Here is a 216-nt window from a genome sequence, read left to right on the forward strand (position 1 = left end):
CAGCCAATGAGGTAAAGACAGTCCTTGCTAAGAAGCAGGAGCAGGCCCCAAGAGCGAGGCAAGACTGGTCTTGCGGCTTGGGTAAATACCAAGAAACCACTGAGCCTGCACAAGAAAAAAGGTTACTAGCGGTGACGAAGAGGAGTCATCTATCTTCATCTCTGTGACCACCAGACGACCACTATAAGGAGGCACTGCACAAGCGCAGTTGAGAGG

This window comes from Haliaeetus leucocephalus, unplaced genomic scaffold (assembly GCF_000737465.1).
Source record: "Haliaeetus leucocephalus isolate CR32 unplaced genomic scaffold, Haliaeetus_leucocephalus-4.0 Scaffold253, whole genome shotgun sequence".
Taxonomy (NCBI): domain Eukaryota; kingdom Metazoa; phylum Chordata; class Aves; order Accipitriformes; family Accipitridae; genus Haliaeetus; species Haliaeetus leucocephalus.